The 23,536-nt window shown below is 36.8% G+C and overlaps 1 long non-coding RNA gene across 1 annotated transcript; it reads left to right on the plus strand.

The window, feature by feature from the left end:
* Nucleotides 1-8,157: 8,157 nt before the first annotated feature.
* Nucleotides 8,158-23,536, plus strand: LOC131997728 (uncharacterized). Its single transcript, XR_009398367.1, has 2 exons — nucleotides 8,158-8,339; nucleotides 23,178-23,536. It is a non-coding gene; the product is annotated as an uncharacterized LOC131997728 (long non-coding RNA).

Below are 23,536 nucleotides of genomic sequence, written 5' to 3' on the forward strand. Positions count from 1 at the left end.
GACTCTAGAGACGGACTGCATGCGGACAACGTTAAATCGTCTTAGAATTTTACGACGATCCAAAATATATACACTTTGTAGGGTCGGAAATTACATGTGTCGATGTGTTGCAAACGGAATGACTCTATGAATATACCCCCTATCATATGGTGGTGGGTACAATAAGAATTTCATCTGAGTATTGTACGGAAATCGAAACTTTGAAGAAAAATCTATCAAAATATGTGTTTGTAAGTTAAAATGCTTAGAAATCCTCAAATGTAAATGTTTTTGGGGTAATACACCCGGCGTAAGTTTGAAATTTACACAATCGGATATTGTCCGACTGCAGACCATATGGTAGTCTGTTTTTATTGTAAATAGAAAAACTGTCTAACTTTAATTTAAAAAAAATGTTTTTACAATAGAAACAGCTTACCCTATGGTCTGCAGCTGAACAATATTCGATTGTATAAATTATTTCAATACGGAATAAATTTAACGTAAACGTCTAAATTATTTACACCAAGAAGCAAAGGCAATTTGCCCACAAACATTCCATTAATGAATATCGAGCAAACTTCTCACATATCAATGAGTGCTGTCCGATTCAAGTTCTAAACTTATTGACAAGGAACCTCCTTTTTATTTCCGAGTCCGAACGGTGTGCTGCAGGCCGACACCACTAAGTAGAGAAGTTTTTTAAGGCTGATTACCTCGCAAATGTTTCCAGCATCAGGAGACATTTCACCGGCATTTAAACCCAGTCACTCAGCGTCAACGGTGGGCATACTAACCTCTAAAGAGTTAGATCTATGAATGCTTTTTGGTCATCCTACCAAACATTAAAGAAAGTTGGTCGAAATTTTGGAGGAAATCCTATCAAAAATTCCAAGCCAGTGTACGAGACTTAAAATGCTTGTAAATACGTAAGTGTGTTTGGGTGTATTACCTAGACCTTGAAGTTATAAAGGTCCTATATTTGACTTAAATTACTTGCGCCAAAAATTTGTGGTTAGGAAATTAAGATTATAGAACGGAAAAATAAATTCTAAATAAAGTTAAGTGAGCAAAATAATGTTAGACATCACTACCAGCCTGGGAAAAGTGGTCGGAATAAATATAATCTAAAGTTGGCGAAGTTAGTCTAATAAAATTTTTTTACATGAACATGCACATCTCTATAAAATCAATTTAGACTAACTCTATTATGCCCATGGATCTTCCGGAAAACTTAGCCATTAAGCATATGTCCCTTAGAAGTCAATTTGACAAATCGTTTTATAGGGGACTACATCGAAAAGAGTTGTTTTGTGTACGTTTCTTGGCTAGGATGTAGTTGGGAGTATTTAACCCACTATTCAAATTGGAATTAAATCAAATAGCTATATCAAAAAATTGGATCTATGAGCGAAAATTTTGCATATTTAAAGATGTGATCATTTTGTTCAAATTACATAATAAAAGAAGTCAAATTGGCGAAAAATCTGTAGAATGTTTCAACCCGATAGCTTCATTTTTGAAGACTTCAGTGAAGCCAGCAATAAAAAAAGGTAAAGCTTTATTAAGGTCCTATGTTGTTTGTAGGCACCTTTTTCATGAAATTGAATTGCATTATTAAACCTCCCCATTGAAATTTTCCTATTGGGTAGGTCCTTCTCGGTTGCAATTTTCTAAAATATACACCGCATTAGTTTTATTTTCACATTTGTTTGAGATTTTTGCAACAATGTACTTGTTTTATTATTATTTACATGATTTATAAGTCAGGGTCACAAATTTTATGCCTCAGAAAACCAAATAAAAAAAAAATAATACACTTTTGTCTTATTTGCAAAGCCATGGCGAATTGAGAGAAATCTGCCATAGCAATTCACAGTTATATAGCGACATACATCAAAGTAACAAAAAATGGAAAAAGCAAAAAAAAAAAAAACTGCGGAATTTAATCGACTTGAGCAGGCTTTGTTGTTTTTGGGATTAAGCAGCAATTCATTACCTGTTGATTTTGTATTGGCCATATCTTTATGGTAATCACGTGAACTTTTTAAACCTTTTCTTTTTAGGGGCCGCAACGGCCGGCAATTGTGATATGACGACTAAATAACTAACTACTTGTCTTGATACAAGCAATAGAGTTGAAATGGCCAATCAAGTGTTTATATCGTTTTGTATCGCTTATAATATACAATTTTAGTCGTAAAGATTTCCAAAAATCAATGACTATAATTTATTTATGACATTTATGATGCCAAATAAAGTTATATTTTTAAAGTCTCAACATAAAGGTATCGATTTTACGGGTGGGTTTTTACGACACAAAGGCTGCAATAGGCTTGCGTGTGCCGACATTTCGGTTTTTCCCATTTGCTCGTAAGGGGACTTTATCAATAGCTGATTATTTAAATTTCAATTGGTTGAAAAATAGAATGAGTTTCAATATTTTCAACCAATCCAAAGGACAAAATGAATTATCTCACCATTACCTTTGCTGTCGTCAGAGGAATATAATGGCTGCTGTTTCGGAAAGACTGCACCAAGAAAATAAGTTTAAAAAATTTACTCCCATATAAAATGCTTGTAATATTAATAGGCGTCTAATCGAAAATAAATTTTAAATGACAATTTTACCAAAACCTCAAATTTCATATAGACATATAAATTTCTGAAAAAATCGTTCCGAAAGCCAAAATGTTTCCTTTTTACTTAAAATGCTTGTATTTCCTCAATTACAAATGGCTTAAATGTTGCAGTTGATAAGGCCGCATCTCGGGCTTAAAATGGCTTAGTAGTTCAAGGATAACATATCCAAGAAATTTGTTCCAAATCTAAAACGCTTTTCAATTCTTAAACAGTTCTTCTTATTCTGCGATTTGCATTCAGAACTTAACTGAAGCTGTCAACTGAGAGATGTTTCAAAATTTGTTTTTCACAATTGTAGAACATTTTGAAAACAATTTACCAAAATATTCAGCATTTATGAAATTCCTTTACACTTTGGTCTTCATAAAAATACAGGTGCAGGAATCTGGTTGAATGCCAATCATTTTCCAAAAGTTGATCCTTTAACTCGTTGATTGTTTATGCCTCCCAATCTTAAAAATGTGATTTTTTTTATTTGTAAAGAATTCAAAATTCCCGTCACGCATTAAAAGCTTCTTCCTTCATACATTTATAATTTGGACGCCACAAACTTGTCTCGCCATCAACAGGTATTTCACACCTATATCACATCAAACCCTTGCGGAAGTACACAACACTCCAGTTTCGATCTACTTGTAGTTTAGTAATTTTCTTTAACACAACATACAAAACCTTGACGAGTTTCGTTTCCTTTAATCGGTCATTCAATTGACAAATTCAAGAGTTTATCATGCAACGACTAGCTCGCATTGCTTGAATTTAACTTAACAAAGTTAGCAAAGCAAACAGGCGAGGGCATTTAATGAGAATTATAAATTCTGCGCGTAGCACAGAGTATAGATGTAATCGGCTCATAAAACTATATCTGAGATTAGGTGTGGTGATAATGCGAGAAATCGTCGCATTTCAAATTACACAATCCACAAAAAATGTTAGACATGCAATCTAAGTTGGAAAAATTACATCAATGACATTAACAACTGTAAAAGGCAAAAGGCTTGTCAGAGATAACAATAATAATTTCTGGTACGATTTAGCATTATTCCAGTACTTTAAGCAAACTGTTATACAAAGATGATAATGATAAATTGTTTTACATAAATTAAACTTAAATTTCAGTGACAGCTACTCACAAATCGTTTACGCAATCTTGTTAAAAGTACACATACCCGATAACTGGAACCCTTAGCATACTAAGTCCCGTACACAAAATAAAAGTTAGCCAAATTGGATAAGAATTGCTCCCTCTAAAGTGTCAAGAAGTCATTATACAAAATGGATTTATATGGGTTATATGTCAGGTTATAACCCATACTGGGCGTAGCTTTTTAAAATCAAAACAGAGCACTTTATGCAAAATTTTAGCCAAATCGGATAATAATTGCGCACTCTAGAGACACAAGAAGTCAAGACACGTGATCAGTTTACATGGCAGCTATATCAAGTTATGAACCGATTTGATACATTTACAATCCCAACCGACCTACACTAATAGGAAGTATTTGTGCAAAATTTCTAACGCCTAGCTTTATTGCTTAAATAATTAACGTGACTTCCACAGACGGACGGACATGACTAAATCGACATTGAATGTTAAGAATATATGTACTTTATGGAATCTTCGACGAATATTTCGAATTGTTACAAACGAATGAAATTAGTATACTCCCATCCTATGGGGAAGATATAAAAACCATGAAAGATTAAGTCCCCTTTCCATCACATGCGAGATACTTTCGACACTAAAATATTAAATCTTACATCAACGGGATAATTGAGCCTTATCAATGAGGCTCCTACCTGGATGATTTTCCTAAAAATCCAAGACGATCTAGCCGTGTCCGTCCGTCTGTCTGTTGAAATCACGCTATAGTCTTTAAAAATAGAGATATTGAGCTGAAATTTTGCACAGATTCTTTTTTTGTCCATAGGCAGTTGGAATTTGTAGATGGGCTATATCGGAATATATCTTGATATACCCCCATATAGACCGATCTCTCCATTCAAGGTTTTGGGACCATAGAAGACGCATTTATTGTCCCATGTCGCCGACATTTGGGACAGTGATTTGTGTTAGGGCCTTCGACATCCTTTTTCAATTTGTTCCAGATCGTTCCAGATTTGAATATAACTGTCATATAGACCGATCTCTCGATTTAAAGTGTGGGCCGCATTAAAGGCGCATTTATAATCCGATTTTGCTGAAATTTAACACAGTGATTTATGTTAGGCTTTTCGACTTCCGTGTCGTATATGCATCAGAACGTTCTATATTTGGATATAGCTACCAAAAAACAACAACAACAAAGCAAAAAAACACTCCCCCTTAAAAAAAATGTCTCTGTAAAAACTCTTAAAACAAACAAAAAAAACCAATATTATGTAATTCTGGTTTAGAATTTTCGTCCTAAAAACTAGAGGATCAAGAACTTAAACCATACTTAGCACATCTATTGAAAGTCACGGTCACAAAAGAAAAGGTAAAATCATCGTGCAAAATTTCGGCCATATCGGATAAAAATTGCGTACCCAGAGGCGCAAGTAGTAAAATCGGGATGTTGGTTTATATGGGAACTGTATTATGTTATAAACCGGTTCGGACTTTACTAAAGGCTCTATGACACGACATATAGTTGTCTTATGACATGTCAAAGCTAGCACATGTTGAGTTATACATGTCGTGTGATACAAACGAAACTAAAATATGAAAATCACTTTTCAAAATAGCGCATGTAACTTTTTCGATTAGAGCTTGTTCTATTCCTGTTAACAAAAACATAAAGAAATTAGCTGTTTTTGTTGAAAATTATTACGCATAAAAAATCTGCTTATGTTCAAATTTTTGGGCTATGTCATACGAAAATAACATACAGGTGTGATAGCAAAAATTATGAATCGTATGTAAATTGACAATTTTGACAAACATTTTCAATTAAATGTAAAAAAGTGGCATGTCATTAGCCATCTACATGCCGTGTAATAGCGCCTTAAGGATAACTGTGGGAGGTCATATGCAGTGTTGCCAGTATTTTATTTGTAAGGGCTGTCTCCTCAGCGTTCACTGCTACAACAACCATACACACATATATTATTATACTTTCCCAATTATACACTCGCATAGATGAAGAATTAGAAGTTCGCACATAGACTGGTTGGTGGTGCTTGAGAATATAAATTAATGAGTTATCTAAGGACATGCCACAAGCAAGTTTGGGTCGTTTGCAATTTCTAAAAATCTATTGTTTTCTTTCTCGGGAAGGAAACTATGGCTTAATGAACATATATAAAATTAGCCTCCAAAAAGTGTATCTTTATTTTGGTTAGTGTTTTTTTATGCTGTAATTTTGATTTGTTATTAATTTTTTCAAGAAAATAAAATAATTAACGACAACCATAAGCTTGACATTTGATGGATAATTTTTGAGAGAAATTAAATGACTTTTTTATCTCTCTGATCTTTGCCATAGACTCTTGGTAGAGTAGATTTCTCATCCGACTCAGGGATGATAAATGAAGTTGGCAAAATGGTACTAAAAAAAAGATCAAAAGGTACTTTTTGTAGCGAAAAGGTATCATTTTCTACTCAATAAGGTCATAAAATAATAAGTGTAAACTGGGTTGGAAGATTTGCTTAAATCAAGTGGGTCGTAGCAAAATATATTCATTTATAGGTAGTGGCAGTTGCCCAACACCAAAATATTGAGTGCACTATCTGTCAAAATCATTGATTAGTGCAACCCTGATTTCGTATATGTTACTAGTTCACGCCATTTTTTCTTGTTTGTGTGTGCTTTGGTTCTTAACTTTAGTACACACACAAAATCAAAACTCGTTGACAGATAATGCACTTCGCGAGAAAAAATTTTACTCAGCTGTACGGTACGGTTACACTACCTGGCAGTTATGTCATGGGTCGTAGTGTAAACGGCGTAGAAATTTTTTTATTTTTTAAAACACTATCTTTTTACAATTACTGAAAATGATTATCCTAATTTTTTACTACCATTTGGCGATAAAAAGTAGATTTTAATGACTATTGTCAATAGTAGTATTTTCGTAAATTAAATCAATTTCGCAAAATATCAGTAATGATGCCAATTACTGAAATGGCTCGTACAACTATCTATAACCAATTTAAACCGAATCTGATAAAAACAAGTAAGAGCGTGCTAAGTTTGGCCGGACGGAATCTTATATACCCTCCACCATGGATCGCATTTGTCGAGTTCTTTTCTTCTTTCTATTCGAATAAGTATTGCGCCTTGTAGGGGCTCATGAAACAAAATCGGGAGATCGGTATATATGGGAGCTGTGAGCTGTATCAGACCATATTGGACATGATGTTGAAGGTCATGGGAGAAGCCGTTGTACAAAATTTCTGCCAACCAGGAAGAGGATTGTGCTCTCTAGAGACTCAAGAAGTCAAGATCCCAGATCGGTTTATAAAGCAGCTATACCAGGTTATGCACTGATTTGCGCCATACCCATTTGAAATATTCTTCGTACAGTCATTGGAAGTCATAACAAAATACTTCCTTCAAATTGCAGCCTAATAGGATAGGAATTGCGCCCTCTAGAGACTGAAGAATTTAAGATCCGAGATCGGTTTATATGGTAGCTATATCAGGTTATGAACCGATTTCAACCATACGTGCAAAATTACTGCCAAATCGGATAAGAATCGCGCCCTTTAAAAGCTCAAGAAGTCAAGACCCAAGATCGGTTGATATGACAGCCATATCAAAACATTGACCGATTTGGTCCATTTGCAATCCTAACCGACCTTTATTAATAAAAAGTGTTTGTGCAAAATTTCAAGCGCCTAGTTTTACTGCTTCACAAGTTAGCGTGCTTTTAAAAGGCAGACGGACGGACATGGCTAAATCGACTTAGAATCTCATGACGATCAAGAATATATATACTTTATAGGGTCTTAGACGCATATTTCGTGATATTACAAACAGAATGACGAAATTATTAAACCACCATCCTATGGTGGTGGGTATAAAAATTTCGCCGAAAGCGAATTAGTACCCCCCTTTACAACTAAAAATAGGCAAATCTGGCAGCCCTGCAATCCTCTTTGACAATTTGTGCAAATTTGCGCACACTTATAAGCAGCAGCCTAAGAAAATGTCAATTAATTTTAATTATATAAAAAAGACTCCAAAAAGCCTTTATTAATTATATATCAAAATAAAAAACTTAGTATAGTATCCAACACACTTGCAAATAAACTTTAACTAGTATATACATACCTTAATTGCTCAACTAAATGTCCAGTCTTTCACAGGTGTTGTTAACAAGCATGCAACAAAGTTTTTGGCAAGTTTTCCTTAAGTCCTCGCAAGAATTTCACTAAATTCATATAATTAACAATATTTTTGTACGCACAAACTTTTTAGTCAATAAAACACCTTTTTTTAATTTTTAATATTTTACATTGCACTACACTCAACACTTACACAATGACTGATCGATTAGCATACCACAGCTCACATGGCCGACTGCATAAAATACATCATTATCATTAATCATCGTATGTCAAAGACTTACTTGACAGCTTTTTGCTCTCATGCTCTCTTCTATTGTTCTCTGTTATTGTTTTAATTTTCCGCCGGCCGGTGCATTTCTATCTTAATGCCATTTTCGCGTTGTTAAATTATAAAATAAATGCTAAATAGGCAGATTCAAGGAATTTGTAATTAGAAAAATGTGTAAGTAGTGAACAAGAAAAGTTTTTAAATTCAATGGTAATGGTGGAAAAATTAGAAATGTGAGGTTACCAAGACACCAGGCATACAAGATGAAAAAAATGTGCGCTTTAAATGACACGAACAATTTCAAAGCCCTTAAAAAGTTTTACAATTTAAGTTATATATTTTACTTTATGGTTGTATAAAAAGAGGTCGTAGACATCTAAATGAAATACATTTTTAGAAATGACTAAACGGCAACAAATTATTTCATATTTAAGATGTAAGTAAAGACTAGAGACTAATCTGCGTGTTTGGGATTTACAACGCGCGACGCCATGTGATAAACAACAGGTAGGTTAATCGCTTCAACAAGCAAATATATTTTCCCTGTTTTTTACAATCGTTTCCTCCATACAGAGCAAACTGTATGCATAGCTTAGAAGCGGGATTTCCCATTAGCAGTTTTATATTCCATGCTATTGAAAGTACCTACCTACATATATGAAAATAAAAAAAACGTCTTCCAATATGTGAGGCCCATTAGAGAAGTTTAGTGGCTGGAAGCTCTCTAACTAATTAATCTTTAAGCCTAACGTAACGTCAGGTAGACAGTGCGGGAGTCGTGGTCTCAATTCTCAACAAAGGCTGCTGTGGTGTTATAGCCTTAATTAGTATGACAAAATACAGTTTTCAATTTGATATAACAATGGGTTGAACATTTTCTAGTCGAGTATGTAATAGAATGCCACAATAACCTAACCTACACCTCTGAAAAAAGGAAAACAGACATGTTAACATTGATACAACAACATAAGTATCTCACTAGTTTACTTTAAGTTCACACCAGAAGTTCATCCTAACCAATGGTTCAACCAAGCATTTGCTATTAAAAAGTTACTCACTTTGGATGCTTTTATATATTTTTATGGTTTGCTGAATTTGAGCAAACATTTTTTTGTTAATTTTTATTGACGATAACGAATTACCACTTCAATGCTGAGATGTTATCCAATAAAGTATTCCTGACGTAGGTAATTGAAACAATTTGTGTATCTTCTTAGAAGTGGAACTTGAAGAAGAAAAAACATTCCACTTAAATTGTGCCACTTATCAAAGCGAGACTCATCCATTCAGTGAAAGTAGAGTCTTATTTATGGTTATTAGAATTAGTTTACGAGTAATCGAAATGTACGTCACCATAGTGTGAATTTTTTTTTACATTCGCAAAAAGACAGCATTTTTAACATAGAGGTGGTATTACCAGAGATTATCACACATAACCTGATTTGTATGGGACGTCATGTCTTCTTTGTCGATGTCAGCTACGATTTAATCCTCATTCTACTGTAATTCACCGACTTATTGGAAGTGTGTTAATAAACTTAGAATACAATGAATGAATCTTTGATGTGACAATTCAAAGGAAGGTGTTAAAAACTATATATAGAAAGAGTTTTAGAAGTTATAAGTCATATAATTTTAAATAATTCCATAGAAGAATCCATATATACCTATACAAAAGGGTCTTTCAACAAAGTATTGCACAATGATAAAAAAAAACGTGTTTTTGTAGTCTCCACAACAGGGCAAGACAAACTAGTTTGTGCAATCCCATGGCAGCTGGTTGTACATACCGGATTGACCCGATGGAGTGATTAATCGGCAAAGGCTACCGCCTCAGTGTACCACACACTGCTACAACAACAATAGCAAACTAGTTACGTTAATTCGTTTGTAGCACCTCAAAATATTGATCAAAGGCCCAATAAAGATTGGATCTGACTTTTTAAGTCAAGCTAGCCTTCTCCGTTCTACCCTCATCGCTGTGGGAGCGGGATGGCCTTGGACTATTTAAAAGAGCCAAAAACTCGCCTTGTCATATTAGGCATCATAGGCTCTCAGTATATACGACAGAGCCGCTGTCACCCGGCCTCACACTGAGATTCTCCGCCACTAATTGTGGTGGACAACCCCTCGAATGTGCTACTTGCCGAGAGAAAATTCCGAGACATCATTAACGCAGCAACCGCTCGCTTAATACCAGCAGGCAGTGGTACCCGCAGACGAGCGTGATAGTATTCTTTGCATGGGCCCCACTAATTCCATAATCAGCGAGCTGAATCAGGAAATAAACAGGGTAGTCAACGAACGAAAGCGGAATTTGGTGCCTGGATCACTTGGATCAATGTATCTTAGGTACTGGTTTAGGCAAGCTGTGGTCTACTGTTAAGTCTCTCTCGAACCGCGGTAAACGAGACGACAGGACCGCAGTCATTTTTGGCGACGTGACCGTGTCTGATCCGAAGAGGGGCGCCAGGTTATTTAACCGTCAATTTATTGTGTATAAGAGAGCCTTTTGCCGTATCCCTGGTCTCCGAGCCGATGGATAGCCACCTAAATTTGCCGTAGGCTACGTTACAATGTCATCCGTGGCACCAAATTATCCAAGGCGTTGGGCCCGGACGGAATCTCTACACTGATGCTGAAGAATCGGGATCTACCTGGAGTTGAGTACCTTACAACTTTCCTTAACCTGTCTTTGAACACTTTTATAGCTTCCGATGTCGGGAAGATGGGCAGAAAGATCCTGCTACTAAAGCCTTGAAAGGACTCGCGTTTGGGAGACGTACAGATCGATCTCCCTTCTCTCACCAGTAACCAAGACGCTTTGCATGCCATCACTGCACACATTTGCGTGGCTTCAATCTGCGCAGGCCTTGTGATAGGACGGTCCTAGCGGTACTGGACCTATTGAAGGTATTCGACACGGTCAGCCATGCTAAACTCTTTGTGGAATTTAGGGATAAGAAGTCGAGGCACCGTAGAGTGAAACAGGAAGTTCCCCCAGGTGGGGTGATAACTCCGGCACTGTTTAACCTCTACCTATCCTGCAATCCTCCAAAGTCAAAAGTAGAAACAAGGTCCTCAATTCACTTGCCGGCAGCACTTGGGATGCGGAGGTGGCGATCCTTGTTAAGCTCCTGTAGGAGAGCAAGGGCCGATCGCCGCTGGAACAGGGTGGCCATTGGTTATTTAAAGGCGCCAATAACCCGCCTTGTCATATCGAGCATCATAGTCACTCAGTATTTGTGCAAGAGTATTTGCGCAAGTGCCACCTGGCTTTTCACTGAGACTCTCCGCTCGATATCGCTGATTGTCCGTGACTGCCGTTGCAGCTACTTCGTATGGAGCATTCCACTATCCACAACCTGTGAACGCGCCAGGTAGCTCGCAGCTAAGCTTCTCGTGACGGCACTGAACACTACACAGATCGAACCTCATTGTTCCAGCCTGTGTGGTGCTCCGGGATAAGGGATCTCTTTCAAATTTTGTAAATTCTGGGTAGGAGATGCGGCTTTGAGCCTTCAATCGGAAAATAGGCCTATGTGGGAGCCGCACACAAAGATGTTGAGAGGTAGATGCAACTCACTGTTACGACGCAAATTGGTTGTAACAGTGCATTTATTGGCCCAAATATTTAACTCGGAAGATAGCTTTATCTAAACTCGGCGCGGTTGTTCATTGAAATCGGTTAAAAAATACGGGTATACAGGGTGCTACTTCAAGATATGAGCCATAATTGAACGTAAGGCTAAAAAGTGGCTATATCCTTTATGAATAACGACGGTAATAGATAGTTTGTAGTGTTGAAAATGTTTAATTGGATGTGTTTAAAATAGAATGGCAAAATGGCATAGTTTCAGATGGCGGGTATAAAAACATATACCGCATTTTTGCCTTGTAGAACTTTTGGTAGATTTTGGTAGGGTTTTTCTTAAATTTTTGTAGGAAATTATTTTCTTGAACATTGGCCAAGAATGGTCTAAATAAGTTCATAAACTGATGTAGCTGCCATATAAACCGATATCGGACCTTGACTTCTTGAGCCTCTAGAGGGCGCAATTCTTATCCGACTTGGCTGAAATTTCGCAGCAGATGTTTTGCTTTGACTTTCAATAACCGAGCCAAGAATATAGTCGGATCTCGACTTCTTGAGTCTCTAGAGGGCGCAAATCTTATCCGATTTTGGGTCTAAAACCTCATATAGATCTATTTGGCTGAAATTAATGGCTTTTGCTAGTATGGTACCCATTATCCAAACCAAGTATGGTTCGAATCGGTTCATAACTTGCTATGGCTCTAATAGCATGGCAATTATCCATTATCCTTTGTTTGCCTATAAAGAGATAATGGACGAAGAGCTTGACAAATGCGATCCATGGTGGAGGATATATAAGATTCGGCCCAGCCGAACTTAGCACGCTTATACCGTTTTTTTTTAGCCTTATGGGAAATGGTGTAACATTATTTTATAACAACAATAACAAACATGATATGCTCCATCCATTTGCAAATATTGATATTCCCATAGATAAACAATACATGGTATGCTGGTGTTTCTAATACAAACATAAACAGCAACCTTTTTTTTTAATTTTTAAGTAAATTGTATGTCCCTCAGATGGGTAATTATTGTAAAATTTATTTGCTAATTTAAAATTTAATTTTACTTTCATTGTATACAGATGGCAGTTTAGCACTGTTAGTTCAGAGTGGTTTCGATTACAAGCTTGAAATGTTATAAAAATACAGGTTTTGGTTAAATTTGTGTTTTTTGTATAACAGTCTGTGTGCTTTGGGTTTCACTCTATAATCACATGCATTTTTGCACTTGAACTTGAATTTTTGATAGGCTTCTCTTGGTGGATGATTTGTGGAAATGCTCCATGAACAAGATTTAATGAAAGGAAAAATATTTTATAAAGAGGTAACATATGGGCTACAAGTATGAATATTCTGTCTATTTATTAATCGGCTTGATATTTAATTATAGCCTTTTGGTATTTTATTATTGAAATGGTCATATTTTATTCCTTTGAAAAAATTTCTTAATTTCCCCAGATCTCGTCAAACAGGTTCTAACAAAATTTTCATTTTAGCATTTTTTTCATTGTCTTCAAAGTGTTTAGGTTGCAATTTTTCTATTGTCTTAGGGCATCTGAACGGGGATTTTTCAACTTGATTAGAATTTCAAATCGAGTGGCTTTAATTACTTGAACATGATTCTAGGATTTAATGGCCACACGTGTCGTTGAGATGTGGTAAAGTACCGATTTACATACATCTTTATAATCATCTCCATCATCAAGGTATTGTGATTGATTTACTGAATAAGGGCTTTGTTGGCTAGCTTAAAGTCATAGCCTATTATTACACGCTATTGCATTTGTTTGTTTCATTTACTCCTCGTTCTTTTTTATTTTTTACCCCTTTTTGTTGTGGCTATATCGAAAATACTATTGTCGATTATTATTAATTTTAATTCTATTTGACAGTCTATAAGTTGAAGCATACACAAGGCCCTCTAGCATTGATATTGGAATTGAATTGGAGTCTAATCATTTATTGATTATCACCTGGTGATAACAATGTCGGGCCCCATAAAATACTCTTGTTCACTGATTACGGCCAAGAGCCCTAGGCGTTGTTAGTGTGAAGGTGCGAAATCAAACAACAACCACCTGCACCAGCGACAGAGGGCACTATCGAAAAGCACAAACATATCGTTCAAATGGGGGAAGTAGCAGCAGAGTTATTGAAAACGTCAATATCAATCAATTTCGCTTAGGAGTATATCGATTTTGTTTTATTGACAATAACAACAACTTAGGCGCATGGTAAAATTGTTTTGGTTTTAAAAAGTCCCTACTGATTTCATGGAATAGTTAGGCAAATCTGTGTTTTTGATCGCAAAGGTATAGGAAAATAAATAAATGTGCGGAGGATTCAATTATTTTTTAACGACCTTATTCACAAGACTTTACGAAGCCCTAAAATAGGTTTATTTGACAGTTCTATAAAGGAAATACATATGTCAAATAAACCTGTTTCAAATCTACCTTAAGTTATGTAAAATATTCCATCAAGTCACCCGAACCTGATGGCATATATCCGGCGTTACTACAAAAGGAGGCCGACTATCTGGCGCCTCATCTGGTCACTATTTTCACAGCGGTCCTATGACATGCAAACACTCCGAAAGCCTGGCAGGAGGCAAGGGTGGTGTTTATACCCAAGCCCGGTAAGGCAAGTTATGCGATACCAAGGCCTATGAGCCTTACGTCCTTTCTACTCAAACCCATGGAACGCATTGTGGATACCATGATAAAGATTAGGACATCCAACGAACTGCTTAAATACAAACAGCATGCCTATGTCAAAGGAAGGTCGGTGGAGACTGTCCTGAACGAGGTTGTGCATAAAAAAAAGAATCCTTCGATGCCAAGACGTACACATTGGCGTTTTGCATTGACATCGAAGGGGGCGTTTAATAATGTGCGGACCAACACATTGATCCAATCCTTAGACCAGTACCGGGTGGAACAGGTCCTTAGAGACTGGATTAATCATATGCTACAGAACAGGTGGATAAATTTCGGGTCCCATGACATAAATTTAAGGTAGAAAGTGGTACAGGGCACGCCATAGGGGGCATTTTATCGCCACTTCTTTGGTTGACCACCATAAATAACCTATGACGGATAAGGAGGGATTTGAACCCGTCTGCTATGCAGACGATGTTATAAAACAACTTGGGGGCAAGGATCCGAACCCGCTATGCAGAAGGGTTTTGCATATGGCACATGACTGGACTAGACCCAGGGGTCTCCGTTTTCTCAATAAAACGGTTTCGATATCTGTCAAATACTTAGGAGTGATCTTGGATAGGAAACTTAATTGGAAGTGTTGTTGTATCCACATTTTCATGTGGAGGTGGCGATCCTCGTCAAGCTCCTGTAGGTGAGGAAGCATGGGAGCAGCTCATACCGAAGCGGTATAATCGAGACGATGGTAGGAAACCTGGAAGGAACCTTGAGGTCGAGTGCGAGGCACTACTGCCAGCGGCACAGTCTTGTATTGACCTGGTGGGCCAGGTCAATGGGTTGGAGGTTTTTCGTGGTATAACTCGATACGGAACACTTAACGAGTTTCATTAAGTTGGAAATGGTCTAAAACGATTCGCCATTCATCAAAACAATATTTTGCATGCAAAACTTAGATAGCAGAAGGCGTCAATCAATACCCAGCCGGATAAAGCTTCGTTATAGTAGTCAAATTATTCAATATCAGATTTTTTTTTGTAATTGTTTTTTGTTGTTGTTGTAGCGACATTTGCATGAGGAGGTAGCAATCCTTTTTAAGCTCCATACATGAGTAAGCACGATCGTTGCGGGAACGTTATGACCAATGCTTAATTAAAGGCGCCAATAACTCGACTTGTCATATCTAGCATCATAGGCACTCAGTATTTAAGCAAGAGCCGGAGCCGTTTGTCCTCTCACTGAGACTCTCCTATTGATAACGCTGATTTTTCGCGACTGCTGTTGCAGCTACTCCGTTCATGAAGCATCCCACTATCCGCAACCTGTAGACGCGCCCGGTAGCTCTCAACTGAGCTTCCTACTATGACGTTGAAAACCATTGTTGGTTGGCTTAACAAGTCTCCTGCCCATGCTACTCAAATTGTAGCAAAGTTGTAAAAATGACAACGTGCTTAATTCAGCCGGGCCAAATTGTATATACCCTCCAACATTGATCGCATTTTTCAAGTTCGTTGCACTATATGTCTTGATTAGCACTTCAGCTAAATCAGATAAGAATTGCTTCCTGCAGGTACTCAAGATATTGGTTGATATAGGAGCTATGTATATCAGGTTATGGTCGAATCAGACCATACCAGGCATAAATATTGGTGAATATTGGAGGTCATGGGAGAAGTCATTGTGCTTAGTGTCAGCCAAATCGGTTAAGAGTTGCGTTCTCTATGGGCTCAAAAAGTAATATGAATGGGTCGGTTAGGGTGGGGCTGATTGAAGAACACGCTGGTAACCGCAGTTGCCAACCGCTTCACTCGGAGACTTTTAGTCCATTGTGTTTGTCCTCGAAAGAAAGAATGAAATAAAAGTGAGAAAGATTAAATTGGTGGAGGTATTACACGAGCACATATACTAGCACATGCACCTAAAGCCGGAGAGAGAGAGAAACGAAAATACGGTGTAGAGGCCGAATTAGGCCCCAAAGAAGTCTAAAATTACTAGGATATCGAAAGGTTGTAGAAAACTTAGAGTGGAATAAGTAAATGCGTTAAGTTCGGCCGGGTCGAATCTTATTGGTTGATTATGGATTGCAACCTAACTTCAGTTGGTTCAGTCCAAGGGCCTAATTTGTTTTTGAAATTTCCATTTCTGTATTAAATTGCATATATTTTTACAAATTACTAAATAGGTAAACGCTGAAAACGCTGATAATGAATGAAACTGAGAATAATATCCAAATTTTTGTTATTTTTTTTCATCTCCTGCCAATGCAACTATAGTTGCCGGACCATCCATAATTGACCCCCCTTATACACCCTCGCAATTGACAGGTTCTTCGAATGACTTTTTCATGTATAGGTGGCAATTTAAGCCAAATCGGATAAGAATTGCGCCATCTAGAGGCCCAAGAGGTCAAGGTCCTACATTGGTTTATATGGCAGCTTTATCGGGTTATGAGCCGATTTGGACCATGCTTGGCAAAGTTGTTGGAAGTCCAAACAAAACATTTCATGCCAAATTTCAACCAAATTGGATACGAATTGCGCCCTTTAGAGACTCAAGAAGCTCAAGAAGTCAAGGTCAGAAATCGGTTTGTATGACGGCTTTATCAGATTATGAAGCAATTAGAACCATACTGGGTAAGTTTTTTGGAAATCAAAACAAAACACCTCACGCAAAATTTCAGCCAAATTGGATAAGAATTGCGGCTCTAAGGCTCTAGAAATCAAGATCCGAGATTGGTTCATATGGCAGTTATATGAGATACGACCTCTAAGTCTCTAGAAATCAAGATCCGAAATTGGTTCATATGGCAGCTATATGAGATTTTGGGCCGATAAAGTCTTGAGGCAATAAAATGGTGATTTTTCATCCGATTTCGATTAAATTTGGCACAGTGAGTTCTGGTAGATCCCTACCCATTTCTGTATGTGGTAAGTGTGGTTCAGATCGGACTATATTTGGATATAGCTGCCCTATAGACCGACAGCCCGATCTCCCGTTATAGGGTATTGAGGTCATAAAAGATCCATTTATCACCTGAATTCGATGAAATTTGCCAAAACAAGTTCCGATATCCCTCTAAACCCTTTTGTTGAATATCGTCCAGATAGGACCATATTTGGATATAGCTGCCATATAGACCGATCTCCCGATATGGTGTACTGAGCCTAAAAAAGGAGCATTTTCCAATCTATTTCGATGAAATTTGGCACAGTGAGTTCTGGTACCCCTCTTAACCATTTTGTTGAATATCGTCCAGATCAGACCAAATTTGGATATATGGACTTCACAGAAACAGGCAGGGGTCCATCAGAACTCTCTGTGCCAAATTTCAAATCGGATGGAAAATTACCAATTTATTGCCTCAAGACTTTAAGTCTGGAGATCGGTCTATACAGCGGCTATATATAACTAAAATCCGATTTTATGAGATCATAAGGTCAGGTTTATATTACAAAGAATACGAAATCGTCAAAAATTGTTTGGAAAATTATTCTATATCCAAGATATCTGCAAAAGTATAAATACCTAATTTACCCATCTCTAGAAATGGCGCAGCAACAATACATTGGGTCACAAGCAACTCTGTTTCATAGTAGTTGTCGTCGTTGTATGACTTGTCTTTGCGTTACATAGTCCAATAGAAGGCTGCATATTTCGCAATCAATTAATAGACAATTTTCGTGTGAAGTCTTTAGACGTAGAGGCTCCATCAACTTACTGTCTCATCACAGCGCGACACGTCGCTCTACTTGAGATACAAATAAGAAAATTGCCATTGTTGTGAAACTCTAGAAACCTAACTAATAGCGTATAGTACAGTTGGAAACTAATTTTTACACATCCATTTTAGATTGTAATATGCCGTTAGCTCTATGGCCCTAGGTTCCAATTGATAAGAAAGAAAGAATTATTTAATGTGAATGCTGCAGACTCATTTAAAGCGTGTGATAGTCTTGCCTTGGCAAAGAAGAGGATGATATGCACTAAAGTGAAATTTTTCTTTCAAATCTTCTTCACTTCTCCGTCTATTATTAAGAGTTTTAAACTTAAATTGAGTTTTATTAAGGCGTCTGGCCACTTGAATAAATTGTATGATAAAGTGAAAAGAATAACACAAAGCAGTGGTAGTGGAAATGAATTGTCTTTTCAAAATTTTTTAATATAAAAAAAATCTTCTTGTATATTGGGTTGCCCAAAAAGTTATTGCGGATTTTTTAAAAGAAAGTAAATGCATTTTTAATAAAACTTAGAATGAACTTTAATCAAATATACTTTTTTACACTTTTTTTCTAAAGCAAGCTAAAAGTAACAGCTGAAAACTGACAGAAGAAAGAATGCAATTACAGAGTCACAAGCTGTGAAAAAATTTGTCAACGCCGACTATATGAAAAATCCGCAATTACTTTTTGGGCAACCCAATATAAAAATCAATTTGTGTTTGTTTGTTTGTCTGTTCCGTATAGACTTAAAAACGGCTGAACCGATTATCTTGAAATTGTCATAGATGACGCATAATGATCCCGTGTTGAAAATAGAGTACTACACTTTTTGTTATCGGAATAGGGGGCGGACCCTCTCCTTTACCCTAATTATCAAATACGCCGGATCGCGGAGATGGGTGGTGCGATTTAAGCGAATTTTTGTATGCCCTCTTATAGTAATCTGAAAACAAAATTTGCTATCCAAATGATGACGCATATTTTGTTATCGGAAGAGAGGGCGGACCCTCCCCTTTACCCTAATTATCGGAAACGCCAGATCACGGCGTTATAATCTAAAAACAAAAATTTGGTATCAAAATTTTGGATGGGGTGACTAGGTGGCAAGCCCCAGCCCCCAAAACCCACCAAATATATATATATATATATATATATATATATATATATATATATATATATATATATATATATATATATATATATATATATATATATATGTATATATATATATATATATATATATATATACATATACATATATATAGACCAATCACAACAATATGGGACTCAAATAAAAGTTATATATGAGTAGAAAACGTATCCGATATCGAATTTTAGGACCAAGTGTTTGGGAGACAACACTAGGCCCCAAAACACCCCTTAATCGGACATATTTACCGACCATGGCAATACGAGGCTCAAATAAAAGGTATTTGAGAGTAGAATACGAATCTAATATCCAAATTTTGAACCAAGGGTTTGGTGGACCGTCCCTCCACCAAAACACCCTCCAAAGAGGAATAATTTACCGACCATAGCAATATGGAGCTCAAATGGAAGGTATTTGGGAATAGAGCACGAATCTGATTTCAACATTGTAGAGTATAGCACGAATGGGAGTAGAATACGAATATGATATCCAAATGTGTGACCAAATAAAATCAAAGTTGTTTGAGATTAGAAAACAAATTTGATATACAATGTTGGGGCTTAGTGTTTGGGGGGCGCCTCATCCCATAAACTCCCCTTAAACCAATGGCAATATGGAGTTTAAATAATGTTATTTGAGAGTAGAGCACTATGCTGATACTTTTTCAGTGCTTAGTGTCTAGAGGACCACCAGGTATTTGGGAGTAGAATACGAATCTAATATCCAAATGTGGGACCAAGTATTTGGGAACTCCCACAAAATCCCTCAATGAGGACAAGTTTACCGGCCATGGCAATAGGGGCTCAAATGAAAGGTATTTGGGAATAGAGCACGAAATTGATACCCACATTCGGGACCACGTTTCTGGGGGTCCATACCACCCCTTAAACCCATCACCCTGGGGCCCATGAGAATATCGGGTTTTTATAAAGCCCTTTAAGAATGGAGTACATCCATCCAGTTACATCCAAACTAATAACCCTAAATCCTTCGAGCGAATTCATAGACCAATAAAGATCATATGAGATTTACATAAAGGCATTTATGTTGTTATACTCTAAGTCAAGCGACGTACACACATATACCACTTTCGTAGCATGGTATTTCACTAAAAGCCTTTTAATCGTCGATAATAAATATTCAAAGGATAATTTTGTTCTATAAATTGTAGAAGAAGGCGCAGCGGAGCGGACCGGGTTCAGCGAGTAATAAATAAATTTTTTTGCGTCAACTCAGTGAAATGGATTATTTTATTTAGATTGTTAACAATGAAAGTATTTTTCAATTCATTAATTATATTGCTTATATTTGCTTGGAAACAATAAAATATGAGTGCTCTTATACAAAACGTGAGTGATAAGTGTTTGTTATATTTTTTTATATATAGATTAGAATTTTTGTTTTAACTAGTCTTGGTTACTGTGCAATATGTCCAATGCGGTATACTTCAAAATGGGTTAACCTAAGGTACAGCTTCGTCAGTAAAGTTCGATCTAGCCATGTCAGTTTAAGAGAAGCAATTCTCTAGCGTGTTCTTATCTACTTTCAATATATATAAATTAATATAAATAAAATATATTAGTCTAACATAGTACAGTTTATTTAATTCATTTTACAATAATTTCATTTATTTATATATATTTTTAATTTTAATAATTTATTTTTTTATATTTTTGTTTGTTTTATAAAATACTAGCTGGAAAGGGCCCGATCCGCTGCGCCTTCTTTCACTTTCATATTTTATCTAAGCCCTATACTGTCACGTCAGAAAATAAGTCCTGTTTGGGGTTGCTGATACGGACTTTCAGATATTTCACGCCAATGTGGATATTATATTGGTGCTTTACTCCCAAAATACCTTTCATTTGAGACTTATAGTGCTATGGTCTGTAAATATGTCCGGTATGGGGGTGTTTTTTGGAGGTGAGGCGGATTTCCATATATGCTCTGGTCTCAAATACCCTTCGTTTGAGTCCCATATTGTCATTATTGGTTTTTATTTCCATTTGGCTGGCATTGAAGGTAGGGCGACCCCCTAGAAATCCCGCCCTAAATAAGGATACCAAATTTCTGTTTTTGAGTTTTTATAAACAAACTAAATTTCGTTTAAATCGCCCCACCCATCTCCGAGACCTGGCGTTTTTGAAAATGGGCTAAGAGGAGGGTACGCCCGTTAAAGTTTGGATGTTAGATCTACTGGTTTTGGTGGTGGATTGGAGTAGCCAAACTCTTTGCCCGAAAGTGGATATCAGATTTATACTCTAATCCCAAAAACCACATTGCTGCTACACATTGCTATGGTCGGTATATATGTGTGGTTTAGGGGGAGTTTATTAGGTGAGGCGTCCCTGAAACACTTGATCATGAAACATATACAGACTTCGACCACTTTTTGCCATAATCCACAAATATGCCCCACACTTGGCCCTGAATAAATATCAGAATCGTGCTTTACTCTCAAATTTCTTTCTTTTGAGCCCTAATTGCCATTGGTTTAGGGAGAGTTTAAGGGGTGAGACGACTCCCAAACTCTTGGCCTTAAAATTGGAGATCAAATTCGGTTTCCACTATCAACTACCTATTATATATTGCCATAGTAGGCACACATGGCCGGGTTGAAAGGAGGATGACTGGACATGGCCCAGATACTTGGATCCTTATATAAACATAAGATTAGAAGTCTACTGTCATCAACCTTTTAATTAATTCCCATATTATCCGTATGGAAATACGAACCCTATTGAAGGGTATTTAGTGGGTGGGTCGGTGCCAGACTCTGTCCCAAATGTGTATATCAGATTCGTAGCCAACTTTAAAAGAACTTTCATTTTATACCTATTTTGTGACTTTTGGACACTCATGTCCGTTTTGGAGTTTATGGGGATAGAGAGGCCCGTAGACACCTTGGACCAAATTCTTATTACAGATGTGCACTCAAATTCCAAACACCTTTCATTTGACATCCATATTGTCCCAATCGGTGAATATGTCCTGCTGGAGGTTTTGGGGTGTGGAGAGGCCACCCAGACACCAAGGAATAAATTTGAATGTCAGATTTGTACTCTAATTTAAAATACCTTTCATTTGATACCCATATTGCTCAAAGCGGTAAAAGTGTCCTGTTGGGTGGTGTTTTCGGGGATGGGGAACCCCCCGACACTTAGGCTGACATTTTTATGCCAAGCTCACACTCTACTCTTAAATACCTTTCATTTGATACCCATATTGTCCTAATCGGTAAACATGTCTGTTCGGGTGGGTTTTGAGATGGGGCGTCCTCCCAGGTTATTTAACCCCAAAACTGTATACCAATTTCGTGTTTTCGGGGTACCATAATGTGGTATACAAAATTTTGCTTAAATCGGTGCACCCATCTCCGTGATCTGGCGTTTTGGAAAATCGGGTTAAGGCGGAGGGTCCACCCCCCTTCGGTTATTAAAAAACGTAGTACCCTATTTTCACCGGGAACTCAAACTCTAACATCTGTGAACATTTCATGAAAATCGGTTCAGCCGAACAAACAAACAAAGCGCAATAATTTAATTTTTATATAATAGATATTATATTTAGTAATTTTTTTTTATTTATTTATATTTTTTGCTGAGCTCCCAAAATTTTCTTCTTTGCAATCTGCTAAACAAAGAAGTCAATGATTGTTAAGGCATGCTTTCTTCTTGTTTTCACGTTTTTTTAATCAACGTTTTTTTTTTATGAACAAAATATTTTCCACTTGCAATTTTGTTGGCCATTTCTTTCATTTGAATATTTATAACCCCCTCGCCTTCATTTAGGTGGCGATAATTATCACTCACTTCTGTGAATAACATTACGTTTAACGCTTTATATTGGTCTCTATCCATATTTCTTTTTTTTTTTGCATCAGCTGGACATAAATTTTTGTAATTAACAGGAGTGAGCTGGCGCCTGGATTGAATAAATTTTTGGAAAAACACGTGCGTTATTAGTCTGATAAAACATAGACTTCAATATTTTGGAAATTTGCCATAAATTCCCGGGCTTATCATTAGTTCCGTCCACGTACTAAATGGTTTCAAAAGTTTTACTGCAAGTCATTGGCGTGCTTTACCAGCTGATAGAAAAGAGCGGAAGAGAGAGAGAGAGCAAATTTTTTTTATGACTTTTAAATATTTCGCTATGATTGTCATCGTTATTAACTGAAAATGTCTTAATTGCAATTAATAGTAAAACATAGCAGTATTTCTGAATTGTATCAATTCACAA

This window comes from Stomoxys calcitrans, chromosome 5 (genome assembly GCF_963082655.1).
Source record: "Stomoxys calcitrans chromosome 5, idStoCalc2.1, whole genome shotgun sequence".
Taxonomy (NCBI): domain Eukaryota; kingdom Metazoa; phylum Arthropoda; class Insecta; order Diptera; family Muscidae; genus Stomoxys; species Stomoxys calcitrans.